Below are 24124 nucleotides of genomic sequence, written 5' to 3' on the forward strand. Positions count from 1 at the left end.
CTTTGTTAATGTGAAGCCTAGACCACCGTCAGGGACCTCCAGCAGCCGCGCGGTGCTAAGGTTTCAGCTGGGCCTGTGGCCAGTGTGTTCATTCGTGTGGTTATTTGATTAAGACCTGACTCCTGTCTCGGCCCTAAGCTCCGCGTAAACAAAGACCTTATGGGTTTATTCATCTTGTAACTGTGTTCCCAGCACCCAGCAGGAGACCAGCCAGTGGGAGGCAAGCAGTATAGAACAGATGAACGTGCGAATGACTGTGCTCTCTGTTCCTGCCCCCATGGAATGAGCCTGCCTGACATGCCAGAGGATTCCACAGTTCCAGAGCGTGTGACACACGTGTGCCGGAGCAAAGCCACACATGAGCCTGGCGGGGCCCAAGACAGCACAGAACGTGTTCACATCCTCCCTCGTCTCAGACTCACCAGCCCTGATGTGACTCCCACACCCTGCCCCTCCGAGATGTAGCCTTTCTCTCCCTTTGTGCCATTTCGTGTCTATCCAGGCTGTGTGTGCATCCACTCACCTTCACTGGGATTTGCAACGTCCTCCCGGTACCTGCAGAATCCATTTTGTACCCCATCTTACCGTTCTTTTGTATCAGGGTGCCTGTCCACATCGAGATCCTGAGACTCTGACGCTGAAAAACGAAAAATATAGACTTTCACTTCGAAGTTGTAAGTTGCCTCCTAAGAGTGCAGACTTGAATTTACCGAAGGCTGACGCCTCTTAGTTCTGGGAACACTATCTGTACGGGCAGCTGAGTTTTGCCGTTGTGAACACGTCCCCACCTCTTAAGGAGTTCTCATGCTGAGAAGTAGCCCCAAAGCAGAGACTTTAGACTAGAAGGTTGCATGGATTGACTGTAGAGACGAGGCGCAGCATCTCAGAGTTCAGCTGTCAGATGTGCTGCTTCTTTGGAAGAAACGTATTTTGTTATGGTGGTGGTGGTTGTTTGCTGCAATTTGGACATTTGAAAAGAAGCATCCCTCTCAGACCCGGATTGGGTCTGGGACCGAGGACTCAGTGTGCTCTTTCTCCCTCAAGCAGTTTGCAGGAGAGGCAGAGCTGCAGTGCAGCAAGACCTGTAGGCCAGCTGCCATACACACTGATTGTGACTGACCCGACCCTGAGAGAAACATAAACTGATTTGAGCTGGGCCTTGCCCAACCTGGACTGGACTTGGTGAGCCCCATCCTGGACTCATGCCAGAATGCATTACCCAGAATATCCCGACGCACATAACTGACTGCCTGCGCCCAGAGGGACAAAGGCCCTCCCTGTGGCTGGGGGCAGGTGTTCCCTGAAGGCACTGACAGGCCTTTCTCCTGTATATCACCTGGAGAAAAGGACTTGAGCTGGCATTAGAATGGGCAGAGGGGCTCTTGCCCGTCTGTCTGGGGACCACCAGCGGGGCAGAGAAAAGGAGATGTGATGTTTAATTTTAGGTGTCAGCTTGACTGGGATACCCAGATACCCAGAGAGCTGGTAAGGCATTATTTCTGGGTATATCTGTGAGGGTGTTTCTGGAAGAGACTGGCATTTGAATCACTGGACAGAGTAAGGAATATTCACCTTCACCCAATGGGGGCAGACATCATCCAATCGGTTGAGGGCCTTGATAGAAAAAAGGCAGAGGAAAAGAGAATTTGCATGCAGGCTCTCTCTTTCTTCCCTTCTCTCTCTCTCTCTCTTCCCTTCTCTCTCTCTCTCTCTCTCTCTCTCTCTCTCTGTCTCTCCTGCAGCTGGGACAGCCATCTTCTCCTACCCTTGGACATTAGATCCAGGCTTTGGGTTCTATAACTTGGACCAGCAGCACCCCCACCCACAGGTTCTCAGGCCTTCAAACTTGGACTGAGCTACGCCACCAGCTTCCCTGGTTCTCTAGTTTGCAGAAGGCATATGGTGGGGCTTTTCAACTTCCATAATCACGGGAGCCAATTCCCATAATAAAGCTCATCTGTCCATCCCCCTACCTATATTCTTTGTTCTGTTTCTCCATTCTATGCTGTGGTTTGCTGCAATGTTGAACAAGACTTTATGGAAGATTCCAGAATAATAGGGATCTACAACATAGACACCACCAATGGTTACCTCTGAAGGTGCCTGTGCTCAGAACACCTGGGCCTGGGAGGGAAAGGGATGTCTCAGAGGGAGGCATGTCTCCTCCGTTAGTTAGGGTTATGAGGAAATTCACTTTTCCATTGCCTTTTGTTCTATCCAGGCCCTCGACTGATTGGATGGTGTCTGCCCCGGTGGGGTGAAGGTGAATATTCCTTACTCAGTCTGGAGATTTCAAATGCCAATCTCTGAGGAACCCTGATTAAAGGAGGAGACATGCCTCTTTCTGAGACACCCTTTCCCTCCCAGGCCCAGGTGCTCTGAGCACAGCCACCTCCAGAGGTAACCATTGGTGGTACTCTATGTTGTAGATCCCTTCCGTTATACCAGAACCTTCCATAATGTCTTGCTAAGCACTGCAGCAAACGGCAGCCTAGAATGGAGAAGTCAAATATGGGTGCTAGTGGCAGGAGAATGGGAACATTGATGCTGGGAAGCTGCCAACAGACACTCACCACACATGCCACTTTCCTCTGGCCAAGGCTGGCACCACTTCTATAGATGAAAACTTGAGCCAAGAGGCTGGGATAGAGTGAGTGGGGAACCCGAGATCCTTTCTAATACTGGGGATCTGGGATTCTGTGAAGACCAGGGACAGCGTGAGAGATTCAAGGGCTGACAACCTGAGGGAGGAGGGTGCTGCATGCTGCAGTGTTCTGTCCTCCACATCAGTATCTTCAACACCAACTTGGGGGATGACGCAGAAGGCAGGCTTGGCCTTCTAGCAGATGTCATAAACCAATAAGGAATAAAGGGTACTTACTGACAGAAACTGGATTCAAAGACAATTTGAGAACAGGGGAATTATGATCAAAATAAGCCCCAACCTGAAAGAGTGTGGTGGAACCTGAGAGGAAAGTTCCATAGAGTGGGCAGAGAGTTGGATTTGTTGGTAGGGGCTCTGTCCAGTGGTACTCTTTGTTTCCACTTATTCCAACTCAAGTATGCATAAGCCAAAAGATCATGGGTTGGCTCACATAACGAGAAAGTATGAATGTGTTAACTCTAGGCATGGCTGGACCTAAGTGCTAAAGCAACATTGTCAGGCCTCCGGTCCTCTCTCATGTGTCCATACTGCTTGTCTCTGCTTGGTTTTGTTCTTCCTGAAGGCTCTTTTCTATAAAAACCTGACTGCCAACCGCCCAAGACTTATATCCACCCTCCTCATCAACCTTAGTAGGAAGAAACTTCTGTCCCTCAACATACACATGAAACCCCAGGGAAGACTCTGGTCCTGCAAGGATCGTCCTCCTACCCTCTTGACCAATCCCTGTGGCTAGGGGGTGTGGCATGTCCTAATGTAGTGACTGGACCCACACCATTGCCCCCTTTCCTGTCTTTGGTGAGGGGGCACCATGATTGACCAGCCTAGGAGAAATGGAGTGCACAGGGTTGGTTTTCTCAGGGAATGGTGCTGGCTGACATGAACAACATGTCCACCATGGTGTCTAATGCTGACTGGATCCATTTGACCATTTGTCTGGTCTCTGCCACATCCCAGGGCCAAGAAGCTGCTGCACTGTGAGCTCTAGATAAATGTTTTTCAGGTAATGAGTGAACTTCCTTCTCCGTGGACCTTAGCAGGAGATGACTTCTCCTCTTCTCTTGAATGGGGATGATAATCTGTCTACTTACTTGACAATGTTGAGGTGTAGCTCAGTCAAGTCATGAGGTAGACAGGCTGAATGAAGCACAACAATCCTCCCAACCCCCAGGACACGGGGGAAGCAGCCAGTGCCGCCTCATGATGCTGGCCGGGAGGGTTGGCCCATGCTAGGGAAAGCCAGAAGTTCTGTTGCTCTGTGTCCCCTTGCCCCTTGCCCCAACTTCCCACTATACCTGCTTCCTCCAGGACACCTGGTTTTGTCCACCCAGAAAACACAGGTTCTGTGACAGGATGTTTCCTCCCTCTTGCCAGGCGTGGCTGGGAATGGAAGCAGTGATGCTGAAGAATATTCCAGGCCCACTCTGTCTTCCTCCCTGGAGATCTGCTCCCTAGCATTGATTGAGCAACTCCATCCATTGCTGACTAATTGGTAGGTGGGAGTAGAACGGGGGTGTAGATACTCCCCAAGTAAAGTCATCTCCTGCTCCTGGGAGGGGTGGCCTGATATATGGAGATGTCAGTTCTCCCTCAATTCATCCATCACTTCACTGTAGTCCCAATAAAGATTCCAGTTTTAGAAACTCACTCTGAATCATGCGAGGAGGGATAAAGGTCCACAGATGCCTAAGCCAAAGGAGGGTAGGCAGGAAGCTCTTCCAGATACTCAGGTACACTCTAAAGGTGCTGTTGTCGTCTTAAGTAGTATGGTGACAGTGAACCAACAGACAACTCAGCATTGAGAGGGGAGATCCCTGGTTAGAGGGAAATTTCATCTATGATAAAAGGTGCATCACAAGTCAGTGGGAAAGAGTTGCTGTTCTTGTTGGAAAAACTCTTACTATATGGAGAAAAACAATGTGATCCCTTATAAGATGGATGCTCAGATGATGGATTAAAGAACCATACATTGATTCTTTTTTTATCCTTATACTTTAAGTTCTAGGGTACATGTGCACAACGTGCAGGCTTGTTACATATGTATACATGTGCCATGTTGGTTTGGTGCACCCATCAATTCGTCATTTATATTAGATATTTCTCCTAATGCTATCCCTCCCCCAGCCCTCCACCCCCGACAGGCCCTGGTGTGTGGTGTTCCCTGCCCTAGGTCCATGTGTTCTCATTGTTCAATTCCCACCTATGGGTGAGAACATGGGGTGTTTGGTTTTCTGTGTTTGTGATAGTTTGCTGAGAATCATGGTTTCCAGCTTCATCCACATCCCTGAAAAGGACATGAACTCATTCTTTTTAATGGCTGCATAGTATTCCATGGTGTATATGTGCCACATTTTCTTAATCTAGTCTATCACTGATGGACGTTCGGGTTGGTTCCAAGTCTTTGCTACTGTGAACAGTGCCGCAGTAAACATACATGTGCACGTGTCTTTATAGTAGCATGATTTATTCTAATCCTTTTGTTATATACCCAGTAACGGGATGGCTGCGTCAAATGGTATTTCTAGTTCTAGATCCTGAGAAATTGCCACACTGTCTTCCACAATGGGTGAACTAATTTACACTCCTACCAACAGTGTAAAAGGGTTCTTGTTTCTCCACATCCTCTCCAGCATCTGTTGTTTCCTGACTTTTGAATGATCGCCATTCTAACTGGCGTGATATGGTATCTCATTGTGGATTTGATTTGCATTTCTCTGATGACCAGTGATGATGAGCATTTTTTCATGTGTCTGTTGGCTGCATAAATGTCTTCTTTTGAGAAGTGTCTGTTCATATCCTTCACCCACTTTTTGGTGGGGTTGTTTGTTTCTTTCTTGTAAATTTGTTTAAGTTCTTTGTAGATTCTGGATATCAGCCCTTTGTCAGATGGGTAGATTGTAAAAATTTTTTCTCATTTTGTAGGTTGCCTGTTCACTCTGATGATAGTTTCTTTTGCTGTGCAGAAGCTCTTTAGTTTAATTAGATCCCATTTGTCAATTTTGGCTTTTGTTGCCATTGCTTTGGTGTTTTAGTCATGAAGTCCTTGCCCATGCCTATGTCCTGAATGATATTGCCTAGGTATTCTTCTAGGGTTTTTATGGTTTTAGGTCTTACATTTAAGCCTTCACTCCATCTTGAGTTAATTTTTGTATAAGGTGTAAGAAAGGGATCCAGTTTCAGCTTTCTACATACAGCTAGCCAGTTTTCCCAGCACCATTTATTAAATAGGGAATCCTTTCCCCATTTCTTGTATTTGTCAAGTTTGTCAAAGATCAGATGGTTTTAGATGTGTGGTTATTTCTGAGGCCTCCATTCTGTTCCATTGGTCTATATGTCTGTTTTGGTACCACTACCATGCTGTTTTGGTTACCGTAGCCTTGTAGTATAGTTTGAAGTCAGGTAGTGTGATGCCTCCAGCTTTGTTCTTTTTGCTTAGGATTGTCTTGGCTGTGCGGGCTCTTTTTTGGTTCCATATGAACTTTAAAGTAGTTTTTTCCAATCCTGTGAAGAAAGTCATTGGTAGCTTGATGGGGAGGGCATTGAATCTATAAATTACCTTGGGCATTATGGCCATTTTCACGATATTGATTCTTCCTATCCATGAGCACGGAATGTTCTTCCATGTGTTTGTGTCCTCTTTTATTTCATTGAGCAGAGGTTTGTAGTTCTCCTTGAAGAGGTCCTTCACATCCCTTGTAAGTTGGATTCCTAGGTATTTTATTCTGTTTGTAGCAATTGTGAATGGGAGTTCGCTCATGATTTGGCACTCTGTTTGTCTGTTATTGGTGTATAGGAATGCTTGTGATTTTTGCACATTGATTTTGTATCCTGAGATTTTGCTGAAGTTGCTTATCAGCTTAAGGAGATTTTGGGCTGAGACGATGGGGTTTTCTAGATATGCAATCATGTCATCTGCAAATAGGGACAATTTGACTTCCTCTTTTCCTTATTGAATACTCTTTATTTCTTTCTGTTGCCTGATTGCCTTGGCCAGAACTTCCAACACTATGTTGAATAGGAGTGGTGAGAGAGGGCATCCTTCTCTTGTGCCAGTTTTCAAAGGGAATGCTTCCAGTTTTTGCCCATTTAGTATGATATTGGCTGTGGGTTTGTCATAAATAGCTCTTATTATTTTGAGATACGTTCCATCAATACCTAGTTTACTGAGAGTTTTTAGCATGAAGGGCTGTTGAATTTTGTCAAAAGGCCTCTTCTGCATCTATTGAGATAATCATGTGGTTTTTGTTGTTGGTTCTGTTTATGTGATGGATTACGTTTATTGATTTGTGTATGTTGAACCAGCCTGGCATCCCAGGGATGAAGCCAACTTGATCGTGCTGGATAAACTTTTTGATTCAGTTTGCCTGGATTCAGTTTGCCAGTATTTTATTGAGGATTTTTGCATCGATGTTCATCAGGGATATTGGTCTAAAATTCTATTTTTTTGTCGTGTCTCTGCCAGGCTTTGGTATCAGGATGATGGTGGCCTCATGAAATGAGTTAGGGAGGATTCTCTCTTTTTCTATTGCTTGGAATCGTTTCAGAAGGAATGGTACCAGCTCCTCTTTGTACCTCTGGTAGAATTCGGCTGTGAATCCGTCTGCTCCTGGACTTTTTTTGGTTTGTAGGCTATTAATTATTGCCTCAATTTCACAACCTGTTATTGGTCTATTCAGAGATTCAACTTCTTCCTGGTTTAGTCTTGGGAAGGTGTATGTGTCCAGGAATTTATCCATTTCTTGTAGATTTTCTAGTTTATTTGCATAGAGGTGTTTATAATATGCTCTGATGGTAGTTTGTATTTCTGTGGGATTGGTGGTGATATCCCCTCTATCATTTTTTATTGTGTCTATTTGATTCTTCTCTCTTTTCTTCTTTATTAGTCTTGCTAGTGGTCTATTTTGTTGATCTTCTCAAAAAGCCAGCTCCTAGTTTCATTGATTTCTGGAAGGGGTTTTTGTGTCTCTATCTCCTTCAGTTCTGCTCTGATCTTAGTTATTTATTGTCTTCTGCTAGCTTTTGAATGTGTTTGCTCTTGCTTCTCTAGTTATTTTAATTGTGATGTTAGGGTGTCAATTTTAGATCTTTCCTGCTTTCTTTTGTGGGCATTTAGTGCTATAAATTTCCCTCTACACAGTCCTTTAAATGTGTCCCAGAGATTCTGGTACATCGTGTCTTTGTTCTTATTGGTTTCAAAGAACATCTTTATTTCTGCCTTCATTTTATTATTTACCCAGTAGTCATTCAGGAGCAGGTTGTTCAGTTTCCATGTAGTTGTGTGGCTTTGAGTGAGTTTCTTAATCCTGAGTTCTAATTTGATTGCACTGTGGTCTGAGAGACAGTTTGTTGTGCTTTCTGTTCTTTTACATTTGCTGAGGTGTGTTTTACTTCCAATTATGTGGTCAATTTTAGAATAAGTGTGATGTGGTGCTGAGAAGAATGTATATTCTGTTGATTTGGGGTGGAGAGTTCTGTAGATGGCTATTAGTTCCACTTGGTGCAGAGCTGAGTTCAAGTCCTGGATATCCTTGTTAACCTTCTGTCTCATTGATCTGCCTAATGTTGACAGTGGGGTGTTAAAGTCTCCAATTATTTTTGTGTGGGAGTCTAAGTCTCTTTGTAAGTCTCTAAGGACTTGCTTTATGAATCTGGGTGCTTCTGTATTGGGTGCCTGTGTATTTCGGATAGTTAGCTCTTCTTGTTGAATTGATCCCTTTACCATTATGTAATGGCCTTCTTTGTCTCTTTTGATTTTTGTTGGTTTAAAGTCTGTTTTATCAGAGATTAGGATTGCAACCCTGCTTTTTTTCCCTTTCCATTTGCTTGGTAGATCTTCCTCCATCCCTTTATTTTGAGCCTATGTGTGTCTCTGCATGTGCGATGGGTCTCCTGAATACAGCACAATGATGGGTCTTGACTCTTTATCCAATTTGCCAGTCTGTGTCTTTTAATTGGAGCATTTAGCCCATTTACATTTAAGGTTAATATTGTTATGTGTGAATTTGATCCTGACATTACGATGTAAGCTGGCTATTTTGCCCATTAATTGATGCAGTTTCTTCATAGCATCAATGGTCTTTATCATTTGGCATGTTTTTGCAGTGGCTGGTACTGGTTGTTCCCTTCCATGTTTAGTGCTTCCTTCAGGAGCTCTTGTAAGGCAGGCTTGGTGGTGACAAAATCTCTCAGCATTTGCTTGTCTGTAAAGGATTTTATTTCTCCTTCACTTATGAAGCTTAGTTTGGCTGGATATGAAATTCTGGCTTGAAAATTCTTTTAAGAATGTTGAATATTGGCCCCTATTCTCTTCTGGCTTGTAGAGTTTCTGCTGAGAGATCCGCTGTTAGTCTGATGGGCTTCCCTTTGTGGGTAACCCGACCTTTCTCTCTGGCTGCCCTTAATATTTTTTCCTTCATATCAACCTTGGTGAATCTGACAATTATGTGTCTTGGGGTTGTTCTTACCAAGGAGTGTCTTTGTGGTGTTCTTTGTGTTTCCTGAATTTGAATGTTGGCCTGCGTTGCTAGGTTGGGGAAGTTCTCCTGGATAATATCCTGAAGAGTGTTTTCCAACTTGGTTCCATTCTCCCTGTCACTTTCAGGTACACCAATCAAATGTAGATTTGGTCTTTTCACATAGTCCCATATTTCTTGGAGGCTTTGTTCATTTCTTTTTAGTCTTTTTTCTCTAAACTCTTCTCACTTTATTTCATTCAACTCATCTTCAATCACTGATACCCTTTCTTCCACTTGATCGAATCGGCTACTGAAGCTTGTGCATGCGTCATGAAGTTCCCATGCCCTGCTTTTCAGCTCCATCAAGTCATTTAAGATCTTCTCTACACTGTTTATTCTAGTTAGCCATTTGTCTAATCTTTTTTCAAGGTTTTTAGCTTCCTTGCAATGGGTTAGAATATTCTTTAGCTCAGAGAAGTTTGTTACTACCGACCTTCTGAAGCCTACTTCTGTCAACTCATTAAAGTCATTCTCTGTCCAGTTTTATTCCGTTGCTGGTGAGCAGCTGCGATCCTTTGGAGAAGAGGCGCTCTGATTTTTGGAATTTTCAGCTTTTCTGCTCTGGTTTCTCTCCACGTTTGTTGTTTTATCTACCTTTGATCTTTGATGTTGGTGACCTACAGATGGGGTTTTGGTGTGGATGTCCTTTTTGTTGATGTTGATGCTATTCTTTTCTGTTTGTTAGTTTTCCTTCTAACAGTCAGGACCCTCAGCTGCAGGTCTTTTGGAGTTTGCTGGAGGTCCACTCCAGACCTGTTTGCCTGGGTATCACAAGGGGAGGCTGCAGAACAGCAAATATTGCTGCCTGATCCTTCCTCTGGAAGCATCATCCCAGAGCAGCACCTGCCTGTGTGAGGTGTCTGTTGGCTCCTACTGGGAGGTGTCTCCAAGTCAGGCTACACAGGGGTCAGGGACCCACTTGAGGAGGTAGTTTGTCTGTTCTCAGAGCTCGAACGCCATGCTGGGAGAACCACTGCTCTCTTCAGAGCTGTCAGACAGGGACGTTTAAGTCTGCAGAAGTTGTCTGATGCCTTTTGTTCAGCTATGCCCTGCCCACAGAGATTGAGTCTATAAAGGTAGTAGGCCTTGCTGAGCTGCAGTGGGCTCCACCCAGTTCAAGCTTCTCGGCAGCTTTGTTTACCTACTCAAGCCTCAGCAATGGCAGATGCCCCTCCACCACCTCCCACCAGGCTGCCACCTCGCAGGTCGATCTCAGACTGCCACGCTAGCAGAGAGCAAAGCACCATGGGCATGGGACCCACTGAGCCAGGCACGGGAGGGAATTTTCTGGTCTGCTGGTTGCTAAGACCATGGGAAAAGTGCAGCATTTGGGCAGAAGTGTACCGTTTTTCCAGGTACAGTCTGTCACGGCTTCCCTTGGCTAGGAAAGGGAAATCCCCTGACCTCTTGCACTTCCCAGGTGAGGCAATGCCCCGCCCTGCTTCAGCTCACCCTCCATGGGCTGCACCCACTGTCCAACCAGTCCCAGTGAGATGAACCAGGAACCTCAGTTGGAAATGCAGAAATCACCCATCTTCTGTGTCAATCTCACTGGAAGCTGCAGAACGGAGCTGTTCCTACTTGGCCATCTCGGAAGTGACTAATTGATTCTTTAATCCATAATCTGAGCATCCACCTTATATGGGATTGCTTTTCACAATGACCACCATGAATGGCCAGATTATAACATGTTAGAAAACAAAACACACAGGGGAACTTACCAAAAGGAGTAAAAGATTTCTTAGACAAAATGTCAAAGCAGAAACCATAAGGCAGAAAAAGTGGAGGGGATTTCATGATGTTACAATCAAATAGATCTGTTGCAAGTGACACATGGCAAAATGAGAGAAGTTATGTGCAGTCTAAAACTGACAAGAGATTAGTGGCCTCAATATACAAGGAACTCCTGAAAATTAACAAGAAAAATAAATAGACAAAGGACATGAGCAGGCAGCTTTTGGGAGAGGAAACCCCAAAAGCCAGGAAGCATATGAGGAAGTGGCCAAGATCATTAGTACAGAAATACACGTTCTAACAATAAGATATATGAGGAAATAGTTCTCCAAAAAAGATACACAGATGGTCAATGAGCACAAAAAAAGGTGCTGAGAATCACCCAGAATAAGGGAAATGCAGATGAAAACTACAGTGAGATAGCACTTCATACCCACTAGAATAGCTACTGTCAAGAAAACCCGAAAATACCGAGTGTTGGCGAGGAGTGAGACATTAGACCCTTGTGCACTACCGGTGGGTATGTAAAATGGTGCCGCCACTGTGGACAACAACATGGCCATTCCTAAAAAAAAAATTCAAATAGAATTACCATATGACCAAGAATTTCCACTTCTGGACGTATTCCCAAAAGGATTGAAAGCAGGATGTCAAAGAGATATTGTATATCCAAGTTCATAGCAGCAGCATTCATAGGAACCAAAAGGTGGAAGCATGTGTCCGTTGATAGACGAATGCATGAACAAAATGTGGTCTATACATGCAATAAAATATGATTCAGCCTTAGAAAGGGAGAGAATCCTGTGACAGGCTACATCGTGGATGAACCTTGAGGGCATTATGCTAAGTGAAATAAGCCAGTCACAAAAAGACAGTATTCCACTTACATGTGATACCTAGAATAATCAAATTCATAGAAACAGAAAATAGAATGATTGCCAAGGGCTGGGGCAAAAACGGAATGGGAAGTTAGTATCTAATTGGACACAGTGTTTCAGTTTCACAAAAGCAGAGTTCTTGAGATGGATGGTGGTAATGGTTGCACAACAATGTGAAAGTATTTGATACCACTAAAGTGTACGATTAACAGTGGTTAAGATGGGAAATTTTATGTTCTGTGTGCTTCACTACAATTTGAACCAGATACAACCTTATACATACATGGTAGGCAAAATTCTCAGCTGAACTCCAATAGGCAAGCGCTTCTGTAATCCTCTCCTGGTAAATGTGCTTCTAATTAATAGATTCTAACAAAGGTGATGGTGTGCCATATGGAAAAGGGGAAAAGAATTTGCCAATGTAATTAAAGTCCCTGATCAGTTGACTTTATGTTAATCAAAAGGGACATCATCCAGGGTGCATCTAATCAGGTGAGCCCTTTAAAAAAGACGTAAAGGTATGAGACTATCTCTCCTGCTGACATTGAAGAAGCAAGTCTCCTTGAGTTCTACAACCACTCGGAGATGAATACTGCCAGCCACCTGAGGCAGCCTGGAATCAGATCTTTCTCCAGTGGAGCCTCTGATGAGAATGCAGCCTGGCCAACACCGGATTACAGTCTGAGCAGAGGGCCCAGCTAAGCCGAGCCCAGAATCCTGGCCCACAGAAAATGGGAGATGAAAAATAAATGGTGTTTTAAGCCACACGATTTGTGTTAACCTGTTCTGCAGCTGTAGAAAACTAATGCAATCTTTTAGGCAAAACTAATCTAGGAAGAGACAAGTATTGGAGCTGGGCACAGTGGCAGATGCCTGTCATCCCAGCTACTCAGGAGGCTGAGGTGAGAGGATCCCATGAGCCCAGGAGTTTGGGGCTGCAGTGAGCTATGATCGCACCTGTAAGTAGCCAGGGCAACAAGTGAGACCCTGCCTCAAAAAGAAAAAAAAAAGAAGTCTTCATGTTGGGTGGGGAAGTGGGGAAGTTGATGAGGGCACTGCTTGTGGAGTGTAGACCAGAGCCACCATTGTGGAAGGATTTTGGTCAATAGTATGCATCCCTTACACCCCTGCTATTCCATTTCCAGGTAGAGATGTAAAAGAAATTGACACAGATTCATCGAACATGCACACCAAGATGTTCACTGCAGAGTTCTTTGTGGTAGTGTGGGGATGGGGGCTGCGGGAGGCACCCTAGGGTTTCTATCCTGGGGAGAATGGAGAGACAAAATGGGAATGGTCCACACCATGGAGAATTACGCAGCCACAAGGAGAGATGAAAGGCACACATAGCCACATGGATGGGCCTGAACACAGGGCTGAGTTTAAAAAGGAAGAAGCAACATGGGAACCCAAACATTACCATTTGCAGACATTAAAAAACACATAAAGACAGTATCTCTTTTGAAAGAGCATTTTTAAAGCAGCACAGGAGGTGGGGGAATCTATGGGGAGCATGTTGCCCATGCAGGGGAAGGGAATGGGAGTGAGTGTGGAGACAAAAGAATAAATAAAACAAAAGTGGTTTTATTGGACCAACAATAATTCACTGAGTAGTTTAGCTCCACTTGAGGGTAAAATTAATGGCACCTGGATCTGGGGCGGCTGCAGAGGCAGCGATGTCCAGGCCTTTGTGCAGGGGGGCTGAGGTCACCCGTGCAGGTGGGGAAACAGTAAATGCCAATGAAGCAGGTGTGTGTGGTATACAGCGAGCAAGAAAGGAGAGATTAATTTGGCCTAAGAGGGATATCTGCATTTATATTACTAATGAGTTTCCACTGTAAGCCACAGAAAGCCCGGCTCAAAGCGATTTTTTTTTCTTTACAAACAGAATTTATTGACTCCAGTGACTAAAATGTCCAGGCTGACTCCCTTGGGTGGGAAAGATGGTTGCCAGCAGGGCCAGGCGTATTCTCTCCAGCTAGGAAACCAGAATTGTGGACCTCCCTTTCTCAGAGGTTTCCACAAAAGCCCCAAGGCTGGTCCCCTTTGGCCAGAAAGAGTGACACGCCTGAACAAATCCCCAGGGCCAGGCCCGGGTCACATCGCCACCTGCAGACAGCAAGGGCTTCCAGCATAGGCATGGCACGAGCACAAGCTCGTGGAGGGACGTCTTTGGGAACGAAGCTGGAAAAGCAGGAGGTGAGGTTCCATGGCTGCCAGCTCAGGCGTGACCTTAGCTGCCACTCCTCAACTTGGAGGCTGTTGGTGGATGGAGGAGAGCCCTGGAGCATTTCCTCCCAGAAAGGAAATGCCTCCAGAAGTGCCTCCTTCTAGGTCCTTCTCACTGCCAAAAAGTCCCTTTCCCAGAGAGGAAGGAGGCTCAAGGGCTCAGAGCGTTCTCAACACAAATGACTGTGGGGAGAGCCCTCCTGGGGGCTTGGGTCATTGCAAGAGGGAGCTCATGTGGATGCAAATCTATATAATCGGTTGCCAAAAAAGTACTGAGCCGGCCTGTTTTCATCCTGTACCAGGAGGCCTGCAGAGGACAGAATGTCCACGCTGTCTCTACAGAAATCCTTTCCGGCCAAGCCCCAGGGCCTGGGGGTTCTCCAGCACTTAACCACCAGCTTTCCTGCCCTGCCCGCACAGGAGCAGCCGGTGGGTGGCTGCCATTATTGTCTCCAGGGGCACTGGGGGCGATGCTGGGCTGGGTAGGGCTGTGTGCGGCTGAGGGCAGTGTGGGTTCTGAGGGTCAGGAAATGACCTTCCTTTATGCACTACCACAACACCTCCCACAGACCACTCCTCCTGCTGTCTGGGGTTTTGAACACAGTCCTGGCCTCTTTATGGCAGTGGCAGGCAGTGTGGTTTTGGAATCGCCAGCCCGCCACAGGAGGCAGAGCTCCCACTGTGCTGGCAAACAATAAGCACTGTTGTTTTTCCCCAGAGTGGGGCTGCCCGGTACTGGTCTGTGCCTGTCTCTCTGGAGCAGGAAATCGAGCAGAGGGAAATGTGTGGATTGGTTAGAGTGCTATCAGCTGCGAGGAACAGAAAACCCAACTCAAAGGGGCTTAAACAATCAAGATGTGTCTCCTGTGCCAAGCAGTGCAGAGGTAGGACAGCTCAGGGCTGGTTAGATCAGGGCCGCAGGAAGCCAACAGGGACCCAGGTTTATTCCACATTCCATGCTGCCCTCCTCTTCAGTGGGCCAGTCTGTTTTCAGGCCAGCTTCCCTCATAATCACAAGACAGCTGCCACAGTTCCAGGCATCACCTCCAGATATGACAACACCCAGCAAAAGAGACTCTCTTCTCCTGGATCCATCTTTTAAAGAGTAAGGGAACTTTTCCCAGAATTTCACCCAGCAGCTCTTCCATCATGTCTCACTGGCCAGAATTGCATCACAGACCTATCCTTAGCCAGTATTTGACAGAGGAAACAGGAAAGCCATGACTGGCTTGAAGGGCATGGACTACCCCAATAGCACAGTGTTTGGATGCTCCTGCAGATGCTCCAACAGCCTTCACCACACCAGGAGACAGAGGTTCTTCCCAGTTGGAGATCAGCTTTATTCACCATTGAGGATGTGATGTTTGGAGCTGTAGGGGCCATCTTGCAGCAATGGGGGGAAATTCAAGAACATCTCAGACTTGCTAACGCCATGCTTTGCCTTTACTGGGCCGTGAGACAATCCTGGGACTACATAGGTTTGTTACGTGAGTAAAATGAACTCCTGTTCAATGAGGCCTCCATTAGTTGAGTTTTCTTTACTTGCAGTCCAACTGACGCAGAGTTCAGTTGTTTTGAGCAGTGGAGGGACAGGAAAGGCTCCAATGGCGGCCATTCTCCTTTGGGTTCCCATCCTCTGTGATGAGAAATCCTCGTAAAAATCACCCACCAGGACACTGAGATGGCCAAGTTTCTGCTGACCTTCCATGTGTCCTTGCAAACTTCAGAGAAAACTGGACCCTGGGCAAAATGATGAAATTAGAGAGTCCCTGAGCCCTTCTTCTCACCAGAAAACTCCACCCATGACCCAAATTCCCAGAGGACATAGGAAATTATCAGTTATAATTGCAAATAATAAAGACTTAGAAACCTGACAAGAGGGTCTTAAGCAAACACGGTTTGGGGTTTTTCTATTCCTTGAGTAATGAGAAGCCCAAAGTTCAGGATCCATGATGGTCCCACTGCTGGGGCTGTGGTGAGGCTATAGGGGACCAGGGTCCTTCCAGCTCCCTATGTTGACATCCGCACCAGGTGCCTTCATCCTCAGGGTCACAAATACCTGCTGTTACACCTTCAGGCAGAACTTTGTGCCCCAGGGAGGAATATAGGGAAGGGGAAAGGTACAGTGAAGAGCCACCAGGCCCAACAGGAAAGCAGTAGCTGTCCTGGAAGCCCCACTCTGAAGATGCCTGTCATGGGCTGTACTGTGTTGTGTAACCACCTTTGGCTTTGAGGGAGAGGAAGGGGAGAATGGCTGTGGACTAGGTAGCTAGCTGCGTGGGCCACCAGGTGTGGAGTCCGGAAACCTGGGACTCAACCCAACACTGCTTCCTGCTGCCTTCAGTAACCCCAGGCAGCCCAGGTCATCGCTGCAGCCTCAGCAGCCTCTCCTGACTGGCAGAAAGTGGGGGAAGAGAACTGCCTCCATGAGGGTTCCTGAAGGCCGGGTGTTCACTTGGCCTTCTCCCCATCTGGGGCAGTGGGTCCTAGGGCAAGCATGGGAATGGGAAGGGTGGCTTATTCAAGGCTCTTCTGATGTCAAGTGATAGAAATTGATTCAACTCATCTATAGGGAAAAAGGGCGGGTGGTAATTGGTTTATTTCAGACCCAATGGGCAAGAGGATCAGTCAGACCTCAGGAAGGACCTGACCTCAAGCTAGCAAGCCCTTGGAGACAGAGGCAGCTGCTCCTCCTTGCTCCCCGGCCCCAGGGTTGCCTGCCTCTGCTGTTCTCCCGTCACCCACTATACCTTCTTTCCCTCTGGATGGAAAGGGGTTTCTCAGCCCCACAGCTTCTGCATTCCCATGGACAACGGGCTGCCAGCCTCTCTCAATTCGTATTTCACATTCCTAGGAAAGACTGTCTGATGATCCAGCTCACCCTGGTGTCTGTCTCTTGGCCAGTCAATACAGCCATAGAGTTAGAGCAGTTCCCAGAAAAGAGGGGCTGGATGAGGCTGACCAGCACACTGCAAAATTGACTTCAGGGGAGGAAGAGAAGCAGAGGCAGAAGGGTCCTCTTGGAGATCTGGGGGAAAGAGAGACAGGGCATTCCTTTAGGACCTGTGCCTCAAAGACCGGTGGGAAGAGACAGCTGGGTGAGGACAGGCTTCAGGTACTCTCATGTGTCCAGATCAAATACGGCTTTAACCCCTCTCTAAGTCATCGCAAATCTTTATTTTGCAAATAGCAGAAAATCCCATTCAAATGGCTTGGCCGAAAAAGAGAATGTGTGGACCCACCTAACTGAAAAGTCAGAGCCAGGAGGGACTCAGGCATGGTTCGATCCAGAGGTTCAACATTTATTTGCAATATTTTCTCTGCAAGTTTCATTTTGTTTCTGTTTCCAGTTCTCTACAAGTCATTCATCTCTATTTCTTTGCGAGACAGTTTCATCTGAGGCTGGCTTTCCCCCTGTGGCACAAATGGCTGCTTTATGTCAGCATTTCAGTGAAGTCCTTAGATGGGCTCTGAGTGGCCCAGCTTTTGTCACATGCCCCCTCCTGAACAAATCAACTTCTGTTGGGAGGGAAGGTAGTTTGCTGATTGGTGTGGTCAAGTCACAGTCTCCCTTCTTCTCTCCCCCTTCAAAAAGGAAATCAGCTTCTTTGGGCTCACACCATCCCCCAGCAGATCTCTGGACTATAATCAAGAACAGGGAGAAAATGAAGCAAGTGTCCCCACACCAGTCATTTCCAAGAGCTGGCCAGTTTGCACAGAACAAGAAAACACATGCACGGGGCACTGGCATGTGGGCAGCTGAAGAAGGGCCCTAAAGATGTACAAGTCCTAATTTCTGGAGCCCATGAATATGTTAGGTTACATGTCAAGGAGAAGTTAAGGGCCCAAATGGGATTACGGTCACTAATCAGCTGACCTCGATATCAGGAGATTATCCTGAATTATTCAGGTGGGACGTGCAAGAGGGAGGTAGGCAAGTCTGCGTGAGGGTGCGCAGTGTGAGAAAGCCTCACAACAATTGCTGGCTTTGGAAATGGAAGGGGGCTGTGAGCCAGGGCATGTGGGCAGCTCAGAGAAGCACAGAAAGAGATTCTTCTCCACAGTCTCCAGAAAGGAACGCAGCCCCGATGACGCCTTGGCTGTAGCCCAGTGACACCCAGGTCAGAGTCTGACCTCCAGAACTGCAAAATAATAGATGTGTGTTGTTCTGAGCCACTGAGCTGGTGGTAATTTGTTATAGCAGCAGTAAGAAACAAAAACACGGCATTCCAAGGGCAGGACTCCGCATGGCAGGAGTGACAGAGTGGTGCCCAGTGCAACGGTGTGTGACAGAAATACAACATGCACTGCAATGGGGATCTTAAGTTTTCTAGTGGCCACATTAAGAAAGAAAAAGAGGCCGGGTGTGGTGGCTCATGCCTGTAATACCAGCAGTTTGAGAGGCCGAGGTGGGTGGATGGCTTGAGGTTGGGAGTTCAAGACCAGCCTGGCCAACACGTTGAAACCCTGTCTCCACTAAAAATACAAAAATTAGCCAGGAGTTATGGTGGGTGCCTGCAATCCCAGCTGCTCCAGAGGCGAGGCAGGAGAACACTTGAATCTGGGAAGCAGAGTTTGCAGTGAGCTAAGGTCGCACCACTGCACGCCAGCCTAGGCAACAGAGTGAGACTCCATGTAAAAAAAAAAGAAAGAAAAAAAACAGGTAAAATCAATTTCAATAATATATTTTAACCCAATATATTCAAAATACTATCATTGCAATGTGTCATCAATATACAAAATATTGAGAAGGTGTTTCCCATTCTTTTTAATCCCCAGTTTTAGAATTCAGTGTATATTTTACACACAGCACATCTCAACATTTCTGAGCTCCTTTTCAGTGCTCATCAGGCACACATGGTTAGTGGCTGCTGCCCTGGACAGCACAGGCCTAGTGACTGTACTTTTGGTTGTAAGGGTGGCAGTGGCTGGCATGAACCAGAACAGGGGTTTGTTTGTGACAGTGACAAGGAGACCACTAACCCCTGCTGATCTGTGTGTCCAGTTTTATTTCTCTTTTTTCTAATTTTTTTATTTCCATACATACCCTGCTTGTATATCAAGCTCTTTTCTAATCAGGGATCCTCAAATGACAGGAGTTGACCTCTGATTGTGTTTGTGCATTTCAAAGCCCAGAGCTGTGACCTCAGCCATGGTGGGCAGGGATGGGTGCTGGAGAAGGGCATTAAGGCTCCCAGCTTTGTGGGGGAAATGGCATCTTCCTGAGTGAGTGGGGAAGTGCAAATAGAATATGCACAAGCTAGGAAGGACATTTTTAAGGCCTGTGCTTGGAACATTCTTCCTCTAAAGGATCAGGTGAGCTGGCTCAGAGCTGGGAGCCAACCGCCGAGCCAGGGTGAGAGGGCTTCGTATTTGGAGAGTGAAAAGAATACAGTTGTTCAGGCTTTGGACTCGGAGCATCAGAAACTCCAGGAGAAATGAGATCAGCTGAAAAAGAAATGGGTTGGATGTTGTAGACCAAACATGAACAGTGGGGAACAGGCTGAAAAATGAGGGGAGAACAGTCAGCAGCTTCCACGGCTTCTCCCAAATGGAGGGAAGTGGGGCCAGCTCAGGGGACAGCCTGGAGGCTTATGACGGAAAGATGGTGGGGTCCAGGTGTGGCAGGACAGGAGGCAAAGCTGGGGGCTGCTATGGGACAGAGGGGGCAGAGGGAAAGTTGTGCTGCTAATGGGGTCACAAGAGTCACTTATGGCCTGGGGCCTTCAAGAACCAAAGGAAGCCCTCCCAGAGCCCAGCACCGCCACAAGCAATGCTCACGGCTCCAGCCAGCAAGACTTGGGGTAGCAGCCCCCAGCCTCTCTCCCCATACTGGGGACAAAAGAGAACTGGAGAAGCCAGAGAGAGGGAGCTGGCCAAGCCTTTCCGGAGGGCACAGCCCAGGCCTCCACCTTCCTCTCCCCATGTGTGCTCAACCCTTAAACACTTTGCTAAGCATTACAGGTCAGGCCCCTCCCCTGTGTGTTCAACCCTTTAACACTTTGCTAAGCATTACAGGAGTTCTTCTGCTAGAAGTGGCCAATCAAATGTCCCTGGGCTTGGCTCTTGGTCCATGGCAACATTCCTTGCTTTTGGAGAGTGTGTGGGGTCCAGGAGCTAAGTGTACCCTTCAGCCAACTCATATATCCTCTCACTCAACCTCACAATAATCATTCCAGGTGGTATCATTCTTACCCATTTTACAAAGGTGAGGTTGACCCTGTGTAATAGTCAGGGTAGCCTTGGTTATGCTGCTGTAACACAGAGCTCTAAACATCCCATAACTTAACACAGTAGTTTACCTCTCACTCCCACTCATGGGGGCTGGCGAGGGAATCTGCTCCATGCAGGTCGCTCAGGGATTCAGGCTGATTGAGGCTCTGCTGTCTGGCAGGTCGCTCAGGGATTCAGGCTGATTGAGGCTCTGCTGTCTGGAACAGTGGCCTCTGCCAACTCCCTGGCAGGGGAAGACACAGATGGAGGTGCGTACTGGCTTCTTTAGAATTTGGCATGATCCTGCCTAACTAGAAAGGTGCTGAGTAGTCTGAGGAACATCTGGGCTGTCTGAGGATCCCCTAGTCCCCTAGATTGGGAAGTGGGAGCGAGGCTTAACTGAAGCGTGTCTAATGTCAAAGTCCTTGCTGTCAGCCCCGCCTTATGCAGCTTCCCCCCTAAACCACTGTGAAAACGTGTGAGCTGGTAATGTGCCAATTCCAGGGGTGTCAACACCATGACCCCCAGATATTCTCATACACTGCCCCCTTAGCCCATCCCAGGCAAAGAGGGCTCTGCAAACCAGGGACCCTGTGAGGCCAGGGGACAGTGGGATTATACTGCCCCATCCCCTCTGGCCTGCCTCCCGCCCTTCCAGCCTGCTCACTGTGTCCCTGCTGAGTCCCATGACTCTCAGCTGTCCTCAGGATCCTGCCTCCGAAGAGTCCTTTCCTTCCTGTGGAATCTGGAGCCTGGTCCTCCTTCTCCAAGGCAGCACCTGCCAGGTTCCTCACTGGCAGCAAGCAGCCTTGCTAACAGCCTTGCTAATCCGTTAATTACCTGCTTCTAGCAGAAGAGCTGTTAATTGAAAACTCCACCCACTGCTTTAATTGCCTGCCTGCCTCTGGCTGTCTAGGCTTCCCTGGGTTCTCTCCAGGCCCGCAGCCCTTGGTTCTCTGCCTTTGGGCTCCTGACTTCTTCCTGGTCAATAAGGGTGTCTGTGGCTGTCTCTGCAGTGCTCATTACTGGGGTTGCCAGGTGAGAATCCGGGGCTACACTCCCTACCCTGCAGCTAACAGCCTCTCTCCTGCCTGGCCCACTGTGGGAGGAAGGAAAGCATTTAATGCCATTTGCCTCAGAAATTAAGGGGGAGGTACCAGGCCAGTGGGAGGATTCCACAGGGTAGCAGATTTTACTGAAACCAAAGGCTGAACTCCAGGTCAGAGCTAGCCAGAGGGGCCGGCCACCCAGAGGGGCTGCACCACTTCCTGGAAGGCTCCACCCTGACCCTAAGTCTCAGCCCTGCCCGGAGGATTTTCTGACCTCAGTCCTTGGAGTCTGGACACACGAGGGCTCAAGGTGGCCCCGACCTTAATCACCACTTCCCTCCCAGATACATCACCAGATTCGCCAGGCACAGTTAGAATTTGGCAATATTGACAATCTGAAGAGTGAAAAAAAGTGAATTTCAGAAAAATGAGGTCAATATCCCATTTTCCAATATAACTGTATGAATATTGTATACATATATGTTGATAAACACCTTTTTTAAAAGGTCTGATACAAACCCCACCAAACTCTTACTAAGAGTGGCTACTTCTGGAGAGTAGGAGAGGAGAGGGAGAGGGAGGACTCACAGTGGATCTTTACTGTTTGGATTATTTCACTAGAAAGGGAGCAGGCGAGCATTAGTCCTCCATGGCCCCATGATCTTGAACAAGGCGCCTGGCCACTCTGAGCCTCAGTGCCTCATCTGTAAGAGGGAGGCTTCTCCCATGTCCCCTTTTACTCTGTATTAGGACGCGTGGTTGAGTGCAACCTAAACCAACCCAAGCTTGTCTAAGAAAAGGGGAAGAGTTTCCCAGGACACAAGGATTTTTATGCATCCAGACCTTAGGCAGCGGAGAGAATCCTGGGGAGGGCTCTGCACGTCTCCTTACTGTGTGCCTGCTTCCTGTAAGGTCCCTCTGAATGGGCTGCACCATGGTCAAGCCATTGTGACCCCTGTGACCCACACATACAGGCCTCCTGGAGTCACAAAGCCTGGAGCACTAGGAGAACCACTAAAGAAGAAGAAACAGCTAGTTCCTGCCTTAACTGATGAACCGACCTTGCAGCATTGCACCATTGTGATATGTTCCTGCCCCAACTAATCCATCCACCTTGTGATATTGTGCCTTGTGACCTCCCCCACCTCGTGACTATGCACCTTGTGACATTCTTCCCCTGCCCGAAAAAACTGCCCCTAACTGTAACTTTCCACTACCTACCCCAAGCCTATAAAACTAACTCCACTCCCACAACCCTCCACTGACTTTCTTTTCGGACTCAGCCCACTTGCATCCGAGTGGATAAACAGCCTTGTTGCTCACACTTAGCCTGTTCAGGGCATCTCTTCAATCAGACACGCGCAGAACACTTCCTTCTCTGTCTTTGAAAAATGATCTCTCTGCTTCCACAATCCCACAGTGCAAAACACAGCAGCCAGGTTTACACCTTATGGGCCCAGCCCTCTAGAGAGTTGCAGGTCCTATTTCTAAAGTCCTGGGCAGGGATCTTACTGGCTAGCTTGGTGACTGCATCGAGGCTGATAGGCTGGGTTATGTAGGTAACAAGTAGCCCACTGTTTCAATGGATGAAAATAGCGAAGTTTATTTCTGACATATGCAGTATGTCCACTGAGTCAGCAGGAGGGCTCTGGGCATCACAGTCACTGGGTGGCCCAGTCTGACAGAGTTTCATCTCAACAGGTGTGTCCAGGATCTCAGAGACAGGGAAAGAGAACATGCTGGCCCACACGTGGGCTCCTAAGGCTTCTGTCTGAAAGTGACATTCCACCCACTTCCACCCACAGTTTGTTGGTAAGAGCAACTCACATGGCCATACTTGAATTGAAGGATGGAGAAGTCAACTCCTACCGTGGGCCTGGCGTAAAGGAGACTTGAACATCTGTGAACAGCCAGGATGACTACCATAATGACACCTCACCAAGGGCCCCTGCCCACTCCATTTCACCTGGCCCATCGCTGCAGGACTTCCCACTGTGCAGGTGAATGCTGCCAGGGAAGGAGGGAGAGAGTCCATGGAGGGTTCAGTTTCTAGCTGTTGCTATCTGGCTCCTTTTCTGTGGCAATAAATAGATAAACATTGTCATGGCAGAGATGTAGAAGTCCCGCAGGAAGCGCCCTGTGAATCCCAGAGAGTTGCCGAGCCCAGCCTCTGGGCCTCAGAGTCACAGGAGGGAAGATGTCTTCCCAGCTCAACCCTTCCCCTCCTCCAGCAGGAAAGATGCACTTTTGAGGGTGAAGGCCGGGTGGGGGTGAGGTGGGAGCATGGCACCTTTGGCATTTTCTGCCTGAACAAAACTGCGGCCCCTGTCTGCCTTGGTGGCTCTCCCTGGCTTTGCTTTCAGAGACATCACCTCCCTGTGGTCATTTCGGAGGAAGATGTGCACTTGGGATCCGGAGACCTGGATTCGAGCTCTGGCTCTGTTGCTAACGGGCTGGCTCTGTGACCTAGGCAGGTCAATGAACCCCTCCAGAGCCTCCGTTTCCTCATCTGTAAACTGGGTTATCATAATGTCTGCCTCCCTAGTGAGCTCTCTGGATTCTTGTGAGGACCGGCTGTTATGGGGGGCATCACGGCTCTTTGTCCAGGTGACACGTGGGAAATATGAGGGTTTATCTTTGTGCTGCTGTGGCCTTCTTGAGATTCTCCCTGAAGACTGGCCCTGCCCTGCCTTGCTCTTGCCCCTGGGAACAGCCCACCCTGTCTCCTGCTTCCCCACCCAGACGGGAAGCAGTCACTCTGCCACCTTTCAAGGACTCATCTCTGAGATTTTAGACAGAATAATTTCCTCTCCCTCTCACGCCTGCCTGTCCGGGAAAATCACA

The sequence above is a fragment of the Gorilla gorilla genome, chromosome 12, assembly GCF_029281585.2.
Source record: "Gorilla gorilla gorilla isolate KB3781 chromosome 12, NHGRI_mGorGor1-v2.1_pri, whole genome shotgun sequence".
Classification (NCBI taxonomy): domain Eukaryota; kingdom Metazoa; phylum Chordata; class Mammalia; order Primates; family Hominidae; genus Gorilla; species Gorilla gorilla.